The sequence below is a fragment of the Chrysemys picta genome, chromosome 9, assembly GCF_011386835.1.
Source record: "Chrysemys picta bellii isolate R12L10 chromosome 9, ASM1138683v2, whole genome shotgun sequence".
In the NCBI taxonomy this organism is placed as follows: domain Eukaryota; kingdom Metazoa; phylum Chordata; order Testudines; family Emydidae; genus Chrysemys; species Chrysemys picta.
Window position 1 is genome coordinate 31,695,516 of NC_088799.1, and position 21,248 is coordinate 31,716,763.

The following is a 21,248-nucleotide window of genomic DNA, read 5'->3' on the forward strand; positions in this document are numbered from 1 at the left end:
CTTATTCTACAAAGAGAAATGTTCCCATCACTTAAGGGCCTGAGTCTGAATGTCTTGAATATCCCAAACTCCCATTGATTTCAGTAGGGGTTTGGGGTGTGCAAGTATATCAGAGTCAGGCCTTAAATCTGTTTATGTACCAAAATCAGGGCTCTGTGCTTTATGCTAGTGAGGAAAGCTGTATGAAAAAATGTATAGGTAGATATGAAGTGTGTGCATGTGTTGGATTCACTATATTGGTGAAGCTTCTGAATAAAGGAGTAAAGATTTTAATGCTAGTTCTCTAGTTTTGTTTATGAATCGCAGAAATATTCATGCAACACTCAGTTGTGGCTCTGCTTTGTTGTAGCTCTAAAGAGTTAATGTTTTTCTTTCTGATGAGCTTCGAAAGTAGTCTAGGAATACTTCCACCTCCTTTCACCGGGATGCTGCATTGGAGCCTGTTTGTTTGATTTAGAAAACAAAAATGCTCTTTTGTGATGTGACGAATCCCCTGCTTCAATGAACGTGATAGGCATTCAGTGGCAAACACCTTGAATGACTGATAGGCTGGGTAGAATAAGGAGCTCTGCAACATAAGCCTCTCCCAAGAAGTCAAAATGGATCAGGGGAGTCATTTACTATGGGACAAGGGAAGCAGTTGCCCCGCCCTCCTTTCCTCCCCTCCCCCCGACTTTTCATAGGTCTATGTGTGCTCCTTTATTTCTTCATCTTTGTGCCTCCCAGACTTTGCAGAAATCACATGTAATGTTCTATGTGCTGATGCAACTGCCCCAGATTTTTTTCTGAAACGACACTCCTGAAATAGATTCCCCCAATATTCAGTATGTATTGTGATAGTCCATGGTAGGCAATGCCCTGAGATATAGAATGAACATTTATACTGCAATGTGCTCACTCCTTCCCCCCCAAAATCAGCTTTTTCTGATCCTTTAAGTCACTGGACGAAAAAGCAGGTCAATGGAGGCACAGAAATTAGAGTAAGAAAAGAACTATTAGACCATATAGATCATTCTCCCCCTTCCCTAAAAGGCTGCTTTGCAGTACATTCATGAGTGCTTTGTCCAGTCTACATAATAATCTGGGAGCATGGAAAGGACGAGCAAACAATTCTAGTGTGTAGAAATGTCAGTTTTTTTCACGCTGTTTTGATCCAGCTTTGGGGATGCAGCTAAGGAGTAATTGCTGTCATTATAGCAGACGGATCTATTTGCATTTCTACAGTACTTCAGCTCCAGCTGTGAATGTGTAATAAGACCTTTCACGGGAAAAATATTTTCCATTCCCTCTTGTCCAATCCATATCTGATTTCAGAATGCTACTGCCTAGTCCACTGAACTCCACCTACGTACCGGTCCACATCTATGTTGGTCTTCATGTAGATTTTTGAAGCAAGTGTATAAAGCCTAATGCAGTGGAGTGGGTGATTCAGGATGTAGCCCTTTCCCCCTGGAGGAAAACTACTCAGTATAGTATATGGATGAGCACTGTGCTTTGAGAAGAGCTGTAAAACTGACTGAGGTTTATCTATAAGGACCCTATGTTGAACTTTTCACAGTGCTAGACTAATTGTCTTGACCAGCTCTAGCTGTAGTAATTATTGTGCATTTTGCCTACCCAAATTCCCCTTGTAGTTTTGAATGGTCACTGTTGTGATGCTGACCAGGTGCCAGTTCATACCAAAGCCCCAGACCGATTCACTTGTGTATTTCTATAGATCAAAGTAGTTGTTAAATGTATAAGGCCTTGGCTACACTCGGGAATTCACAGCGCGAGTGTAGTCACGCCACAGCGCTGTATGTACTCCACCTCTCCAAGGGGAGTAGCTTGCAGCGCTGCGAGTGAGCGTGCAGCGCTGCAGGCACTGATTCCACTGGCGCTTTACAGCGCTGTACCCGCTGCGCTCCGGGGGGTGTTTTTTCACACCCCTGAACGCAGCAAGTTGCAGCGCTGTACAGCGCCTGTGTAGCCAAGGCCTAAGAGTGTATTTGGTGTTGAAACTTCATGAAAACTAATGGGATGTTACTTGCATTGTTTTGACTTATCTGTATCCAATATAATGTGGTAGCAAACATTCACGTTATATATACACCTTTAATTAAATAACCCATCAAATGAGAAAGAAGCCCTGTATAATGCAAATGAAGAACTTTAACAGAAAAATGCTAATTTCAAAGCAACTGGTCATTGTGTGTGATGATCAGAGGTCAAAGATTCTAAATGCATTCCTCACTCACTGTCATCAAAGGAAGAGCCCAGGTGGGTAGTGACCCTGTCATCTTGTTTTCTATGACAAGAAGCTATAAGTATGGATTCAAGGAAAAATCCTTCATCTCTGGACACTTTGGATTCTAACAGGGGGGGATAACTGAACAAGAATATGGAGATCCCCAGAGTTATTCTGGGTAGCCCTGAGAGGCTTGGGGAAACTGGCAGATTACCACATCTTTGCTACATTTGGAATTATAGACTGTGACTCACTTGTACATATATTTTACCTACTTTAACCTCTCGATAACTGTCATTTCCTTCTCTTAGCTAATAAATCTTTTCTTAGTTTACTATAGAATTGGCTACCAGCATTGTCTGTGGTGTAAGATCTAGGATACCTATTTATCTGGGATAAGTGACTGGTCTCTTGGAACTGGAAGCAACCTAAATGTGGTGTGATTTTTGGTTTAAGTGACCTTTCATCACAAAGTCCAGTTTGTCTGGGTGGCAAGATAGACTGGAGCATCTAAGAGGTCTGTGTGTGACTCCATGGTAAGACTGGGAGAGTGATCCAAGAGTTCACATTTGTTACTGGCTTGGTGAAATCACAGCACCAGTTTGGGGCATTTGCCCTGTTTTCTGACAGTCTGCCCTGAGGTAGGCACTCACAGTCCTGAGCCACTCCAGACAGCATGACAGCTGTATTCTTTGCTTCCTAAATGCTGTGTAGAGTTGATATGTGCTGTTAAATGTTTGCTGCGTACCACTGCAAAGGTGTCTGCACAACAGTGAGGAGTGAAAAGAATGTATATATATAATGGGCCTGATTCTCTACTAAATTGCACCTGGTAGCCATTTACACCTGTGCAAACTGCTACCAAATCAGAATTTTCCACTTATGTGCCCCAATTGTAGCATTTTAAACTGTGTTGAAATGCTTTGGCTAAGCGTAGTTGTAAGTTCTGATTCTCAGTCCCTTTCTGCTATTCTGCCACTGCAAAGGAGCCATAAATTGGCCAGTTTAGGAGTATCACTGGAAAAAGAGGGATTGCTTGAACAGCGCAGAGCTAGAGAGCAATTCTGTGTTGTCCTTTCTCCCCTTCCCAATGCTGAGGATATACCAGGAGCATGGATGCATCACTGCTTCTGTGCTCCAGCTATTCTTGACTCTCAGTAGCCCCAAAGGTCTGTTGGTGCAGCTGAGTGCAGATTGGAGCAGCCCCAATGTACCAGAAGATTAGGGCCATTAAATGCATTACGTTATCTTAGCTCTGCTCCATGGATTTTAAAAAAGACAAGACACAATGAAATATTCAAGACAATTCTTACCAGGGGCATTCAGTCTGTTTTGAACCTTCTTCCTCTTAATTCATTTATGTTCATCAGTAAAGACTATGGGTATGTCTACATTGCCAGAGTTACAGCACCGCTCAGAGAGCGCTGAAGGAAAACCGCGGTTGTGTGTTCACACTGTCAGCTGCTTGCGCAATAGCGTGTTCACACTTGCAGCACTTGCAGTGGTGTTCGGGATGGTGCACTCTGGGCAGCTATCCCTCAGAGCATCTCTTTCTCTTCTGCCGCTAAGAGGTGCGGGAAGGCGGAGGGGGTCATGGGGCATCCTAGGTTCTGTCCCATTGCCCCGTGATGCATTGCTTCGCATCCCAGCAATCCCTGTGCTTCCATCTGCATTTGGCACCATCTTTCAGCCATTTGTGTACTGTGCACTTTGCCTCTTCGGGCTGCAGGAATGGATCCCGCATTGTTGACAAGTATGCTGCTCACTCTGACTAACACATCACGAGTGGCAGTGGAATTATTCCTTAAACTGCAAAGGCAAGAGGAGTTCGACATTGATCTGCTTGTGGCAGTCACAGAGGTGCTGACTACAGTGGAACGGGAAACAAGCACTGAGTGGTGGGATCACATTGTCATGCATGGCTGGAATGACGAGCAGTGGCTGCAGAACTTTCAGATGAGGAAAGCCACATTCATGGGACTGTGTGATGAGCTCACCCCAGCCCTGCAGTATAAGGACACGAGAATGAGAGCTGCCCTGTCATTGGAGAAGCGCATGGTGATTGCACTGTGGAAGCTGGGTACTCCAGACTGCTACCGATCGGTCGCTAACCAGTTCGGAGTGGGAAAGTCAACCATTGGACTCATTTTGATGGAAGTGTGCAGGGCCATTAATAGCATCCTGCTCCGAAAGACCATGACTCTGGGCAACGTGCATGACATTGTGAATGGCTTTGCACAAATGGGCTTCCCTAACTGCGGAGGGGTGATAGATGGCACGCATATTCCAATTCTGGCACCAGACCACCTAGCCACCGAGTACATTAATTGGAAGAGATATTTCTCTATGTTTCTCCAGTGCTTGTGGATCACTGTGGGCGTTTCATGGACATTAACGCAGGCTGGTCCGGAAAGGTGCCCGACGCACGCATCTTTTGGAACACTGGCCTGTTCAGAAAACTGGAAGCAGGGACTTTCTTCCCAGACCAGAAGATCACTGTAGGGGAAGTCGAAATGCTCTTTGTGATCCTGGGAGACCCAGCCTACCCCTTAATGCCATGGCTTTACATGGGCAACCTTGACAGCAGCAAGGAGTGCTTCAACAACAGGCTGAGCAAGTGCAGAATGACTGCTGAGTGTGCTTTTGGCCGTTTAAAGACCCACCGGTGCTGCCTCTATGGGAAGCTGGACCTGGCTGATGACAATATTCCTATGCTTATAGCCGCATGTTCCATGCTCTATAATATTTGTGAAGGGAAGGGTGAAAGCTTCACTCAGGGCTGGACCACTGAGGCTCAGCACCTGGAGGCTGAATTTGAACAGCCAGAGACCAGGGCTATTAGAGGGATGCAGCGCGGGGCCAAAAGGATCAGGGATGCCTTGAGGCAGCAATTTGAAGCTGAAAGCCACTAATATTTGTTGCTATGCTCAGGATTGCAGTACTTGTAATGCTAGGAGGAGAATTGTGATTGGTGCAGACAATGCACTGTGACGATTTAAGAAAATTGCCTGTTGCTTTGCAGGACTCTGTTTACTTTCAATTAATAGAAGAAAGATTGCTTTCAAACCAAAACAATTCTTTTTATTAAAAAACAACAACCGGAGGAGAGAAACAAACCAAAAAACACATCAGCACTGTGGGGGGATGGGGGAAGGAGGGGTCCTGGGATGGTTAAAGATTTGTGTATGTCCAGGTATCATATGCAACCTTGTCCTTTGGAGTACAGTGCAGCGGGTACTGGGCTAAACTGCAGAGGGACGGGTGTTAAGTGCAGTGGGTACTCGGAGTCCACAGGGCTGGACTGTGATGGGGCAGGAGTGGAATGCAGCAGGTACCGACTGGAGCCAGGAAGTTGATAAGAGTGTGTTGGCAGTGTCTGGGGGACGCATGGGAAAGCGTTTTGTGACAGTGGCTGCAGGGGAGGGCGGGCGCAGAGCTGCTCGGTTTGCAGTGCTAGTAGTGCCTGGAGTGTGTCCGCTTGGTACTTCATAACGTTTAAGAGCCGCTCCGTGGCTTTGTTCTGGCGCGCCGCGGTCTCCTTTCGGTCCCTCTTCTCGCTGTCCCACCACTCTTTCAATTCTTGTTTTTCAGCCACAGAGTGCAACATGACATCATGCAGAAAGTCCTCTTTAGTTCTTCGTGGCCACTTTCTAATTCTGAGCAGCCTTTCAGCTGGTGATAACAAAGCGGGAGGCTGGGCTCCCAAGGTCATTTCTGTGAAGCCAAAATGCAACATTTTACAGAAGCCGTATTGTTTGCAACACAGAGACCACTGATTCAGTGATTTAAAACACAGCCACTATTCACATACCTGTCACTGACTGAACCCAGGCAAGCACACATGAGCCACAAGATCCCCAAAATGGTGAGTAACAGCAGGGGCAGGGGTATTTCAGAATCATACTGTACACTGGGCATGTGGCTCTTGAGGAGAGCCAGCACTGTAGGGGTGGCCTTCTAATCACCACTATCCCCACATTTTCCACAGGCTGCGTTCATTATGGAAGATCTCTCACTGCTGAGAGTGAGCAGGGAATCAAGGGAGGGTCTTCTCCAAGACTGCGGCTTCCACCCTGGCCCTTATGCAGCTCGCCTGTGTGCAACAATGGTCCCCCCACCCAGTGATGGCAGAGTGGCATGGGAAAGTTACCCTTAAATGGGGCAAGAAACAAAGAAGCTCTGCCAAAGAACCTGTGGCAGCGGATTGCCCAGTATCTCCATGAGAGTTTTGTGGAGATCTCTGAGGCAGATTCCCATGAAATGAGGGAGTCAATCAACACCCTCTTCCACTGCTCAGACTAGGCATGTGGTGGTATGCGCATCACATGGACACAATCCTGCTTTCTGCAACCCTCCTGCCCCCAACAACTCGCTTCAGTGATTCACAAAATCAAAGCCACTTACCAGGGGCCTCCTCTCCTGTTTGCGCTTCACCAATCTCCGACAGCTGTGACTGGCTAGCCTCCTCCAGGGTAGAGAAGAGCTCCTGGCTGCATGCATCTCTGACTTCCGAGTCGTCCTCTGCCTCTGGGTCTCCCTCCCCTTCCACATCCTCGTCCAAGATTTCCTCCTCCTGGCTCAGTCCACTCTCCACTGGCACGCGAGCCACCGAAGTATCCACATTAGCCTTTGCAGTGGAGGTGGGCTCGCCACCAAGTATCATGTCCAGCTCTTTGTAGAACCGGCAGCTCATGGGCTCAGCACCGGAGTGGCAGTTTGCCTCCCGTGCCTTGTGGTAGGCGTTCCGCAGCTTCTTCACTTTGATCCTGCACTGCAGTGTGTCCCGGTCATGGCCCCTTTCTATCATGCATCGTGAAATCTGTCCATAGATATCATAATTCCTATGGCTGGAGCGCAGCTGGGATTGGACAGCCTAATGAGGTCCAGCAGCTCGGCATTGTTCAAAGCGGGGGATTGCCTAGTGTGTGGAGCAGGTATAGTCACCTGGAAAGATGCGCTGAGACCACTGCACGTGTCACCGAGCAAATTGGAAATTCCCAAGGAATTTAAGGGATGGGGCTCATGGTTGGTCACCTGAGGGCAGGGCAGTAGAGTTCAAACCTATGACCAGAGAGGCAAGAACAGACATTGTGGGAAACCTCCCAGAGGCCAATTGCAGCGCTGTAATTGACCAGGGTGTCTGCACTGACACCACAGCACTGTAGCCCTGGCAGGGCCACCCAGAGCGGGGGGCAAGTGGGGCAATTTGCCCCAGGCCCCGGGTCCCACAGGGGCCCCCATGAGAATGTCGGAGGCTCCCCCCCGCCTCCGCCTTCCTACATCCCTCAGCGCCTCAGCGCGCTGCATCCAGGAGCGGCCTGGGACAGAGCTAAAGTGGCGTGGCTCCTCTGGGGCCTGAGCTCCTCCCACTCGGAGCCGCGTGGTAAGGGGGCGGGGCTGTGAGCTGCGGCCGACTGGCGGGAGCTCAAGTCCCGTGGAGTCATGCTGCTTTAGCTCTGTCCAGGGCCGCAGAGGCTCCGGGAGAGGGAGGAGGCGGGAGGAAGCAGCATGGTAAGCCCCTCTGAGCCGGACCCTCCCTCTACCCCCCCACAGCCCTGACCCCCAGCTCTGAGCCCAGCCCCTCTGAGCCGGACACCCCCCTGACCTCCCCCCACCTCAGCCCTGACCCCCAGCTCTGAGCCCAGCCCCTCTGAGCCAGACACCCCCCTGACCTCCCCCCCCAGCCCTGATCCCCAGCTCTGAGCTCAGCCCCTCTGAGCCGGACACCCCCCTCCCCTCCCCTCCAGCCCTCCCCCCCAGCTCCAAGCCCAGCCCCTCTGAGCCGGACACCCCCCTGACCTCCTCCCCCCCCAGCCCTGACCCCCAGCTCCGAGTCCAACCCCTCTGAGCTGGACACCCCCCTGACCTCCTCCCCCTACAGCCCTGACCCCCAGCTCCGAGCCCAGCCCCTCTGAGCCGGACACCCCCCTGACCTCCCCCCCCCTACAGCCCTGACCCCCCATCTCCGGGCCCAGCCACTCTGAGCCGGGCACCCCCTTGCTCTCCCCGCAGCCCTGACCCCCAGCTCCGAGCCCAGCCCCTCTGAGCCAGATACCCCCGTGATCCTCCCCCCCCAGCCCTGACCTCCGGCTCTGAGCCCAGCCACTCTGAGCCGGGCACCCCCCTGACCCCTTCCACAGCCCTGAACCCCAGCTCTGAGCCCAGCCGCTCTGAGCTGGGCAACCCCTGCTCCCCCCATAGCCCTGACCCCCAGCTCCGAGCCCAGCCCCTCTGAGCCGGATACCCCCCTGACTCCCAGCTCTGAGCCTAGCCCCTGTGAACCGATCCAGAGCCCTGCTCCCCACCCAGCCCTGGGCAACAACAGCGCCACCCCTAGGCAGCGACAGCCCATTGGCACCAAGCATCACCATCACCCAGCGACAGCCCATTATTTAATTGCAAATGTATACATACCATTAAAGCATTTAATGTTTTTAAATAATGTATTTTGTGTATTTTCAAATTATTAAAAATTAATTTTTGAATGTATTTCACTGGTTAGTATCATGTATTTGGAAATGTAAAAAATATAGTATTGCAACTTTTTTTTATGGAAGGGGCCCCTGAAATTGCTTTGCCCCAGGTCCCCTGAATCCTCTGGGCGGCCCTGAGCCCTGAGCCCTGGCGCAGAAAGCAGTATGCCTCTCATTGGGGTGGTTTTTTTATAGTGCTGCAACTGCAAAAAAGTTTCTGTGCACTAAGTGGCTTGGCAGTGTGTACACCTCGGGAGTTATACCACAGAAAGCTGCTTTATTGCTCAGAAGCTTGCCAGTGTAGACAAAGGCTATGTCTTATAGTGCTTGGTTCTGACCAATAAGTTATTCCATAACATGGGTTTGTTAATATAAAAAAGGTTTCTTAATTATATATCTGATATATCCATCTGCCTGCAAAACAAGTTGGTTTTGTTTAGCAAACTCTGTGCTAAGCTCTCTCTGAGATTTTAAAATATCAATAAGAAAAAAGCTGCAAAGGGCCTGGGCCAGATACCAAGCTCAGTTACACTGATGTAATCAGAGGAACTGCATTAATTTCATGAATTCACTCTGGTTTTACACCAGACTGAGCAGAGTATCTAGCCCATGATATTCTATCATATCAGCATAAAGACAAGAAACTCCATTAACATTTAACTAATGCTCTTTATGAACAACATTGGGCCAAAGCACAAATACTTGCCTTACTCATACAGGTAGTTGAATTGAATTCAATGAATCTGCTCACATGAGTCAGGTGAGTAGGATTTGTCCCTGAGTTTGGGATTTTTAAGTACACACTGAAGGATATCCTCCCGTGTAATCCATTATCCCATGCTAGATTTGCTCCAAACTGTAGCATCGTTCAGATAAATATCTCATTCCTTTCTCATTAAAGACTTCTTCAGTGGATGTTTGCATAGTGGAGTGTTGGTGTGAAAAACAACCAAAGGCTCACGTCCACACCTCTAGATTTAATTATCATTCATTTGCCTCACCCAGGAAACATTTAAGGCAATTTTCCACTTAATCATTTTCACTAAAAAGGTACAGTACTAGCCTAGATTTTAAAGACTGTTAAGCCATCAGAGCACTGAACTGTAAATTCTAATTATTGTCTAAACAAGACATACAAAAGATATTATGAATACTTTATAATGGGGATAGGGACACATGCAACTGGGCACGGCGCAAGCTTCTGAGTCCAGAATGGTGCCTGGTGGGAGATGTACTCCTCAATTCATTTGTCTTAGTTCAACTAAAATGCATGTATTTAGAACACCTCAGAGGAGAACTCTCTCATGTATAATTGACCCTGTATGTGGTTTTTCTAAATCAGGTCTTTCTTTTAGCACTAGCAAATGGAAGTTTACATGAAAGAAAGAAATCACAATAAGCACAGTGTGAATATTGGGACCCAAAGCTAAGGCCTTGGGTACACTTGCGAGTTACAGTGCAATAAAGCAGCCCCTGGCACCCTAGCTCACTCCCCGTTCACACTGGCAAGGCACGTAGAGTGCTCTGACTCCGCAGCTACAGCGCTGCTGGTACTCCACCTCGGCGAGTGGAATAACATTTGCTGCGCCCCCACTGGAGCACCGCGGCGACAGTGTGAACGAGGTGTTGCATTACTGCGCTGTGATCAGCCTCCGGAAACATCCCATAATCCCCTTAAGTCAAGTGGCCACTCTTGTCATTGTTGTGAAATCGGCTGCAGGAATGCGGAAATGCCCTTTCAAAGCTCCGTTTCGGAGTAGCTGGCTGCCAGGGGCTTTCCCTAAACAAGCGGCGTCCCAAGCTGGCTGCTTATCAGCTCCAGGAAAAAGCAAACATTTACTGTTTGCTTTGAGTGAATGAGAGAGAGGCAGGGGGTAGGGGGTCTGAACTTACAAGACAGCATGCAGACATACTCTCAGCACCCCAAAACCCACTCTCGCTCCCCCCACATACACACAACACACTCCCTGTCACACTCCACCACTCCCCCATTTGAAAAGCACGTTGCAGTCACTTGCATGCTGGGATAGCTGCCCATAATGCACCGCTCCCAATGCTGCCGCAAGTGCCGCAAATGTGGCCACACCAGTGTGCTTGAAGCTGTCAGTGTGGACAGACTGCAGCCCTTTCCCTACTGCGCTCTACAAAGGCGGGTTTAACTCACAGGGCTCTACATCTGCAAGTGTAGCCATGCCTTCAGGGAATTCAGCATCCAAGGAATGTAGTTATCTGCAACTATCATGACTGCAAGATAATGACTTATTGTAGGCAGGGCTGATCCCATCTATAATGCACTGTGACTCCTCACGTCTCTGCTATGGCAGCGATAGAGAGGCAGCTGTCCCCAGGGCCCACATGGGAGTGCAGCTTTTGAGGAAACCATGATCATCCTGCTATCAGGGAGAAAGATCTGGGAAGCTATAGGGAGACTTGTATAGATATTGGGATTTCTTTCAGAGTAGCAGCCGTGGGATTTCTGCAATTTATGGGGCAAAAACCCTCGTTTGCTGACCAATGGGAATGGGTCATCTCCACCCTCTGTCCCCCTGCAGAAAATGACGAGGGATCCACAGAGATAGGCAGCTAAGTCCCATTTTTAGGCACCACTGTGATTCACAAAGCTCCCACTTAGCTGCTGCTGAACCCTGTATGCACCTAACCTCGCTCAGCGCCTAAATTTTTGCAGTCAAAATTCCCTATAAGCCTATGTTTCTGCCTCTGAGCTGCACACTGATACCTTGCTCTTGGCACCCAGGTGCCTATGTTCTGTCTAATCCCCAGAGCAATGCACAAACCAGGGGAAAGATAATCCAGCCCCAATCTTCCTCTGCAGTCCCAAAATGGGTGTAAATATTGTTTGTAACATCTTTGCCATATATATTTTGTAGCATTATATAAAGAAAAATCTGAATCTTCAGTATGTCAGTGTCATGATTGTAATTAGTGGTAGTTATGGAACTATTTTAACAGATGCACATTAACAGCATTTTGTTATAAAAATAGTGAAAGTATAATAAACGGAGAGCTGTTTGCCATGGAGCAGAAATGACAATTCTGTGTGAAGGAGTGATTAAAATATGTGTGTATCCACTGAACAATGTTATCTTTATGACACAGTTATGTAATGGGGCTTGGGAAGAATACAACTCCCATAGTGCACTGCAAACCCAGTCTTTCAATATGACATTGAGGCTTATTGGGTTTTTATTATTATTACTTCATAAGCTGCAAATCTACTAATTATGACTATTTTTAATCAAACAATATTAATAGCACAGAATCTGGGGCTCTGCTGATGCATTAAGTGTATTAAAGTGTATTAAAGTGTATTCCTATCCAATTAAGGATGTCAAGTAAGTGGGAGATAACCTATTCACCACAGGTTAAGTAACTGCATTCTTGATGCTAGTTGGCTGCTGACTCATTCTTGATTAATACTTTCATTCTCAGACATGACTAACTGACATTCTGCCCCGGAAGGTTCCTATTTGAGCATTTTTCTCACTATATCAGAGTCACCCTAGTTAAGGGTCTGTCTGTCATTCAATAAAACCTCATTTTAGTTTCTAGAAAATTAGATCTCTGGCATCTTCACTTGCATCTGGCATTAATTTGTTGTTCAAGTTGTCAGGCCAAATGCTCATGAATTTACATGAATGAACTGAGAAGAACATCTAAGCTTTTTTGCAGTAAAACAGAAAAAGGGGATGTTTTCTTTTTTGGACTTGGTACAGTAGCAGCACCTTTAGTTTACTATTATCAATAATAGATTATTTCATCTGAGGATCTCAAAGAGCTTCAAAACTTTATTTAACTAAGTTCACCGTATCTTTGTGAGGTAGTTAAGTATTTAATACACCATTTTAGAAATGGGGAAACTCAGACACAGAGGGCCAGATTCATCTCTGGTTAACTTAATTGGATTTACAACACTGGATTTGCTGTTCCTGCACCATTGAGGTTCATGGCAGAGGTTAACAGTGATTTTTCCAAGGGCAAGGTGTTGCCAATGCTTGTTACTGAGCATAGTGCTACTACTTCAATGAGATTACTCACAATAGTAAGCTATTTGGAAGAAGAAAGTTTCTACAGGATCATACTCCTAGTGAGTGGCAGGATCAGGAGTACAATGAAATTCCCAGCCCATAGACTGATCACCACAACTCTTGTGCTTTCTAAAGGCCAAGATACTGCTTCTAGACGCACAAGCACAGTGCCAGTTTGTAAATTAAGCAGCTACGTGAACTCAAGTATCCAAGAGTAAGAATGAGTCCTTAAAAAGTTGCCTTTTCCCACTAGAGCTGCAGTAAAGCCCAGAATATGCCATAAAAGGCTTTTGTCATTTTTTGGAGAACTATTATTATTTAGTGTTTGTATTATGCTAGTACCAAAGATCCTAGTAAGGCTTGTGGGCCCATTGTGCCAGGCACTTTTCAAACATTCTTGAAGACCTGGTCCCTGCCTCAAATTATTTACAATCTAAGAAAGATCTGGGATAGCTAATATTCTAAAAACAGCCACCACATTTTTATAGCAGCTACTGTTTGGAATATTTTTCGCTAGTTGTTTTCAACATTTCATTAACAGATGAGACAGGATGATTTTGGACAGCTGGGCCTTGGAAAATGACACTGAGGATCATAGTGGCTGATGGAGCTAAAAGAACATCATTTGTCATTAAAGTTATTTAGCAGCATAAAAAGGACAGTAGCAATAACAAGAGAGGAAGGGAGTGGCACGCAGAAGGCAAAGGTACTTATGTGGTCCCCATTACCATTGTCTTCAACACCTCACAATCTTTAATATATTTATCTTCACAATGGCCGTGTGAGGTAGGGAAGTGCTACTATTCTATTTTACAGCTGGGGGACGAGGACACAGAGAAATTAGGTGACCTGCCTGAAGTTGCATAGGAGCTCTGTGGCAGTACAGGGAACTGAATCCAGATCTCCTGAGTGCTTGATTAATGCCCAGATTACCAGACCATCCTCCCCACATCGTGCAGAATGTGTGTGGGGGAGAGAGAAAGACAATTTAGAATACAAGTTCTGTGGGGCAAGGGCCATCTCTCAGTCTCCATTCTGTACGTCTCTGAGTGTATTGTCACCGATCAGCTAACACAGCTTTCTCATCCCTTCTGCAGCTTTACTTTATCATTTCACTCTGCTTGGACAACTAAACCAGATGAATCAGTTTCTCTTTCCTGTGCCAGTGACATTCTAATCTGTTCATTTTCTAATTCCCGTGCCTGTTCATGAAGGAGTAATGGATGGGTTTCAAACACTGCTGGAGAATGTTTAAATCCAAACTAAAGACTAGCTCAGGGCTGAACCAAGTCCCATGATCGGAACTAGGGTGACCAGAGAGCAAGTGTGAAAAATCGGGATGGGGGTGAAGGGTAATAGGTGCCTATATAAGAAAAAGTCCCCAAAATCGGGGCTGTCCCTATAAAATCGGGACATCTGGTCACCCTAATTGGAACACACCCAATTTTGGGAAGTTCTGATTCCAATGTGAATTTCATGACTGCCCCTTGTCTCTATAATGGACTGAACTGAAACCTGGTATGTGAACTTTGGAAGTCTCCTTCTGTGCTCATTCGCTCAACCCCATCTGTGCAAACAATGGTTTTCACTGTAATTTTCAAAACATTTCTATTGATATTAGGCTTTGTGAAAACCTGTCATTTACGAAACCTACAGTAAACATTCCATGTCAATTATCTGGCAGTGTCCCTTTAAGGTCAGTAGGAGCCACTTTTAGTTTTGCTTTTGTTGAGGACTCAAGCATCTCTTGTCATTGTGTTTTGATCCTTCGAGTTGCAATGTTTTGAGCTAATACAATAAAAATGTTAAAGTGATATCAAACATGCTCCTTTATAGTTAAATTCGTGCCATGTTTTGTAGTGGGTTATTCTCTAATTTAATTTATATTACTCAGAAAGTCACAAACTGATCTTAATTATCTTTTAATGGTAAAAAAAAACTCTTTTAAAGAAAACAACAAGTGCTCCAGAGAAAGACCACATAGTAGATCCTTGAAATATAAGAACATTGGGAGGGTTAGTGTATTTTCCTTGAAAATATTTTTAAAGAAAGTTCTCAATTTTTAAAATGGACTATTAAACATTTATGTGACTGTTTTATAAATGAGAGGTAAAAATAGTGGTGTTTAGTCCTCTTTGGTAGAGGTTTTTCGTTTTAAATGTCAGAGCACAGTTGCTTTAATTATTCATGAATTAGATCAGGGTGAATAATAATTGTATTCTGTGTTCCCCTGAGTTTCACTGCAGATGGGTTAATATCCAACAAAGAGATTCTCCACTCTTTGAGGACATTTTTTTCAGTCTCCAAGGTTGTGTGCTCTCACTGTCTTTAGACAAGATGTTTTGTTTTCTGCTGACACCAGCCTTTTATTCTTACCCTTTTTGTCTGTCAGGGTCCAATCCTGCAAAGTACTGAGTACATCCTCGGAGATGCAGAATACCCATAACTCTCACTATGGTCAGGAGGTAGAAGGGGAAGAGAAAGGTTGAGGGCTCTCAGCAACTTCAAGATTGGCTCTTTACTGCTAAAACCCCAAGCTATTCTTTGAATTGCTTCAGAAAGTGGCATTTCTATAGTCAGCATGAGTTCCAGTGCAGTGGAGCACAAAGGGTCTCCCTGGATAGAGAATGTTGCAGGAATAAAATAGACAAAACAATTCCATCAGCAATAAAAGAAGCAAAAGGGTCAATATAATGAATAAGGGAGTGCTAAATGGATATGTCCAAGCTCAGAATCAGATGGGCCTTCCAATTGCTCTGTCTCCAATACAAGAACAAGGGGAGATTCAATGAAATTGAGGGTACATCTTCACTACCCGTCGTATCGGCGGGTAGCAATCGATTTATCCGGGATCGATATATCGCATCTCGTTAAGACGCGATATATTGATCCCCGAACGCGCTCACCGTCGACTCCGGAACTCCACCAGAGCGAGCGGCGGTAGCGCAGTCGACGGGGGAGCCGTGGCCGTCGATCCCGCGCCGTGTGGACCCCAGGTAATTCGATCCAAGATACTTCGACTTCAGCTACGCTATTCACGTAGCTAAAGTTGCATATCTTGGATCGATCCCCAACCCCCCAGTGTAGACCAGCCCTGAAAAGCAGCAAATTTAAAACAGATCCATGGTAAAGACAACATATAAAACCCTTTTTCACAATACAAAGTTGATCTATGAAACCCATTGCCACACATCGTCATTGAAGCTGAGAGCTTAGTGGGATCCTTAACAGGTTAGACATTTATATGGATAACGAGAACATCCAGCTAGACAGCATTTGAAATCTTCATGCTTCGAGCCATAAGGCAGCCACTAATTGCCAGGGGTTGAAAAGAAACATATCTTATGGGCAAGCCATTTGATAAATGTGCACTCTGGGCTTTCTTGAAGCTTCTTCTAAAGACTCTTCTCCTGGCTGCTGTCAGAGACAAGACACTGAGATAGATGGACCACTGGCTGGTTCAGTCTGTCAATATCTGTATTTCTATAAAGCAGATGTAAATACAGTCTAATTCAAACTGTGTTGTTCACAAGCAGCAGTATGGCACTTGTTTTTAAAAGAGCACAATTATTATTAATATATCCAATATTTCATTATTTTAGCTATGTTAAGACATGGAAAATGACTGCATATCATGTCCAATAGATATAATATTTTGCTCTTTGGGGTGGTGACTTTGACTTGTATATGTCTGTAAAGTATCTTGTGTGTTGCAGGAGCTCTAATAATGATAATTAATCATTGAATTGGCTGACTGACTAACTGAATGAATTAAGCAGTTAGCCAACCCAAAACCATTTGACCAAATGACTGAAGTTCCATCCCATCAGATTATGTGACTACTGCTGTGTGTGGTTTGGAGTCAGGATTATTTGTAGTTAAGGCTATGATTTTGGCATGAAAAGTTTGAGTAAATTTCATGGCAGAGGTGTGGAAAAAAAACAATGTCACATACAGGTCATCAAACAATGTAGCTTTTGCTGTCAACATACACTAGAGTGTAGTGTGGGAGCTGAAAGATGAGGTCTGGGGGTGGGGGAGGTTTGGAGAATGAGCCCACACCACACCACTACTGCGGCAGCAGCTTTTCTTCCACAGGACTGGATCCAGTTCGCCACTGGCATTGTGACCTGGCACATGGGATCACAGGGCCATTCAAGTTTGGCCCGTCCACCCCACCGTAGATGGAGACAGAGGATCAGATTGGCCAAACCTGAATGGTGCTGCAACCCCGTGTGCCAAGTCACAATACCACTCAGTTTGGGGGCCTAATCAAATGTGCTTTTACAGCCATTTCCAAGATTTTGCGGTATTTATTCAAATTCATGATTTCCTTTACCTCTGTGACAAAATCATAGCCCTACTTATACTTACTATACAGATAATATTATGTTATGAAGAGTCCCAGATATTTAAGGCACTTGAGCATAATCTTGGTGCCTGACTAATAATATCTTGTACTTTTATAATACCTTCAATAGCATCCCACCAACCCTATGAGGTAGGTAAGAGTTAATATATCTTTTGTGTAGACTGGTCGGATGAAGCACAGAAATGTTAAGGGGTAGGTCCTCAGCTGGTGTGAATTGTAACAGTCGTATTGATTTCAATGGGTCTATGACAATTTATGCCAGCTGAGGCTCTGTCCCACAGCGACTAATCCAAAGCAACGTAGGGTAGGATTCATAAAGCAACTTAGGCACTGCAACACTGAAAGTAACAGCATTTAGAAAATCACAGGAATAACACTGCTATCAATAAAGCCTGAGTTAGGTACCAAGGCTCCTTGTACAATGCATGGGGAGGGATAGGCACCTCAGGCCTGGTCTGTGCTTGAAAGTTAAGTCAACATTGGTATGGTGCTACTGCAGCTATGTCACTCTAACCCCTAGTGTAGATGTGACTGGGTCAACAGAAGAATCCTTCCATTGACCCAGCTTCCACCGCTCAGGGAGATGGATTACATACAGTGATGCAAAACCCCCTTCCGTCTCTGTAGGAAGCATCTACACTATGGTGCTACAGCACTAGACCTCTGCCACCGTAGTCCCTGTAGGGTACACTGCTAAGTTCCCTCTAAGCTGCTTGGCCACATAGCTGCCTATTAAGCCCTGCACAGGGGCTCAGGGCTGCGGCAGGGAGAGATGCCTCTCCCCCCCAGCCCCAGCACGGACCGGTCACAGTGGGGAGAGGCGCCCCTCCTCGCCAGCTCCAGCACAGACCTGCCGTGTTGGGGAGAGGTGCTCCTTCCCGCTGGCCCCAGCATGGACCTGCCCCAGACTTGCCATGGCCAGGAGAGAGGCGCCCCTCCCCAGGTCCCAACACGGACCTACCCCGGACTTGCCTCTCCCCTGGCCCGAGCTGCTGCGGCAAGAGTGGGCTGAGGGAATTCTCTCTCCCTACCACAGCACCTGGACTGCCAGCACCCCAAACCCCTCATCCCCAGCCCCACCCCAGAGCCTTCACCCCTAGCCAGAGCCCTCATCCCCCCAAACCCTAATCCTCTGGCCCAACCCTGAGCCCCCTCCCACACCACGAACCCCTCATCTCCGGCCCCACTCCAGAGCCCGCATCCCCAGCCAGAGCCCTCATCCCCCCAAACCCCAACCCTCTGCCCCAGCCCTGAGCCCCCTCTCACATGCCAAACCCCTTGGCCCCACCCCAACCACATGAATTTTATTACGTGCACCAATATGAAGGTTATGTGTCACACATCACCTCCATATTGGTGCACAAAACAAAATTCATTCCGCACATAGACGTAAAAAATTAGAGGGAGCACTGCTACAGTGGCCTTTGACTGGAATCCACATAGCCAGCATGCCAGGCAGGGAGCCAGTGAAGCTGGCCAATGGGAGCACTGGTGAGAGTGGTGTGTGCTATGCCCCATCCCTTGGAGCTAAGCACCTAAGACTATGTCTACACTAGCACTTTGGTCAGTATAACTTATGTCGCTCAGGGATGTGAAACAAGTCACACTGACAGAGGCACCGGTGTGGACAACACTGTGTTGGTGCGTGATGCTCTCCTGCCAGTGTAGCTAACGCCGCTCATTGGGGGTGGTTTAATTATGTCAATGGAAGAGCTCTCTCCCGTCAGCATAGAGGAACTACAGGGGAGACCTTACAGTGGTGTCACTGCATCAGTACAGTTGTGCCTCTGTAAATTCCTAGTGGCCTAAGTTTGGGCTGCACAGAGGCACCTAGCTCTGCTAGTGATCCACAAATAAGGAGAAGTTAGGCATGCGGCTGCCTACATTGTCAGGGGGAGACGGGAACATACCTCTCTTATAATCTTTAGCCTAGTGAGTAGGTACTCACCCAGGATGCAGGAGACTCCCACTTCAAGTCTCCCTCCTCCTGAGCAGGAGAAGGGAGTTGATCAGGGGTCTGCCACTTCTCAGGTGAGTACCCTAACCTCTGGGCTACGGAGTCATTCCAACTTCTTCTCTGGCCCAACTAATATTTAAGTATTCCATTGTTTAGTGAGTGGAACAAGTTAACTGGAGAGTTTGAAAGAGCCACCACATCAGAATATCCCGGAGCCTACTGGTTAGTGCATGCACCTGAAAAGTAGCCAACCCCTGTTCAGATCCTTTCTCCTCCTGAGGAGGAAGGAAGGACTTGAACTGGGGGTCTCCCCACTCTGTGAGAGTACCCCCTCCACAAGGCTAAAGATGATAAGGGAGGGCTTTCTCCTCCTCTTCTCGCCTCCACCTTATTCCACTCCTGGCTATTTTGTGTGAACTTGCCTGCACGGCCCAATCCAGTAGGCATGCTCAGGGGCTGCATAGTGGATCAGACACACCCACAACTTGGGGAGCTGAATGCCTGGCATTCCTGATTTGTGAATTGCTGTGGGCCTTAGACAGGAAATAGGCATCTGCACACCTATCATGAGACAACAGAGTACATGGCATCATGCTCATAGGAAAAACCTTAGGTACCTACAGAGTTAGGCAACAACCAGACTGGAGTTTTGTGGACCTTAGTTAGTGGGACCTATAAATGGGACTTAGGCATCTAAGTACCATTGTGGATCCCACCCATAGTGAGTTACAAGGCCAGAAATAGAAACAGAGAGTCCTGGGTGGCCCAACTGGGCTCTAACCATTCAACAATGCTGCCTGCCTATAAAAGTGTGTTGTACCATTGTATTACAACAGGCTATCATCTGCTAATGTATCTATTAACTAGTTGGTATTGAATTAAATATTCACTATATAAAGGCTATTAGGTTATTAGGAGGACTTTCTTTACAGAATTAAAACTATTTTTTTAAAGTAGCAAAAATTGCAATACAATTATAATAGCTATAATCACAGGTACAAGCCTTAAACACTGTGTCTATATAATATGTAATAATTTTATACAGTCACATCTGACCCATAATAAATAGTTGTTTAAAAGAAGATGCATTGCAGGGGAATAACACTTAGTATTTGATTACAGCACTACCCTCGCCCAGTACAGACCAATTCAATATCCTGTCTCTGGCAGTGGCCAGTACAATGTGTTTCAGAGGAAAGTGCAAGAGAGCCTGTAGTGGATAATAATGAGACAACCTGCCCATATGGGAAGTTTCTTTCTAATCGCAGTGAGCTAGCAGTTGCCTTCTGCCTTAAATTTTTGTAAAACTTTCCAGTAGAGCAAGTTGAATTTTTTCAAATTTTGACTGACTTTTGAATTTCAAATTTTTGAAAATGAAAAATTGAAAAAAAAAGTAGTGAAATTTCCCCTCTCATTGTTTTCTGGTTGTTTTGTTTTTTTAACCCAGCAGTATTTTCTAACAAACCTGTGGATATTCTCATGATACATACGCATGTGTAATTTTTTTTTTTTTTAATCCTGCTCCAATGTCCTCAATACCGTGTGGCAATGAGTTTTCTATAGATTAATTAGCCATTTGTAGTACATTGCACTTCTTTTTGTCAGGTTTCAATGTGTTGCCTTTCAGTTTAATTGGCTGTCACGTTGCTCTTGTACTATGAGAAAGGGTAGACAGCAGCGCCCAACTCTATGTGCTCTCTACCATTGATTATTTTGTATCATTCTTTCATGTCCCTTCCCATTATCTCCTCTTTAAATTAGTCAGTCCTGATATCTTCAGTCTCTCTTCATATGAAAGTCTCTCCATGTCTGCAGTAACTTTCTCAATCCCTTTTCATTTGCAAAATCAATATTTATTAATTACTATATGCATTTCTAAAGCATCCCTCCATCATTGTTGTATCTGGATGCACTCACAGTTGTATCTAGATTTGTAGATTTTATCAATTTTTAATGGAATGCCAGCATCACAGTTTGCTTGCTTTTTTTAAAATGTATTCCACTAGGTTATCAATCTGCTAGAGTCTTTGTTGGAGGTTCTCTTTATAACTAATACGCAAGCAGGTAGACCTTGATTTAAAGTTCAAACCCTTTGCAGCAAGATGAAATATTCAATGGCACTATATTTTGGACATTCGACATTTGACAATGTTTCATGCCTCATGTGCCTCAG

General features: G+C 46.0%; 1 protein-coding gene across 1 annotated transcript in view; it reads left to right on the forward strand.

The window, feature by feature from the left end:
* The window catches only part of SLC9A9 (solute carrier family 9 member A9), a 325,495-nt gene that overhangs the window by 53,292 nt on the left and 250,955 nt on the right, over positions 1–21,248 (forward strand). The window lies entirely within an intron of this gene.